Here is a 443-nt window from a genome sequence, read left to right on the forward strand (position 1 = left end):
CCGTCGACTGCCGCAGATTCAACACGGCCACGGTCGCTGACTCCTACCCCGTCCAAACCCCATTTCACGCATCTGGACCACATGCGACGGACGGCCAAGCCGAGGAACTACCGCACGCTAGTTATGTACTTAGAGTTCTGGAACGTGCCAATCGACCAGGGGCGCCAGGCGTTCATCGCTTTTGTAACTCCGAGTGGCCTTCTCGAGCGCAACATCATCCCGTCCGGCGAGTAATCACGGAGACCGACGCGTCCGAACGAGGGACGGAGACCCTGATAACTGCTTGCGCATTTTTGGTTGCCCGAGCGCAAACGGTGGGACGATGAAGCGCGACAAATAGTGAGACGATTGGTAGTGAGATAAAAATTGTTTGAAATCGAAGGAGGTTGAGGTAGCTGCAATGACGCCGTTCTGTTTGCAACAAGCCGGACTAAATTTTAATT

Source organism: Gregarina niphandrodes, assembly GCF_000223845.1.
Source record: "Gregarina niphandrodes unplaced genomic scaffold scaffold00043, whole genome shotgun sequence".
NCBI lineage: Eukaryota > Apicomplexa > Conoidasida > Eugregarinorida > Gregarinidae > Gregarina > Gregarina niphandrodes.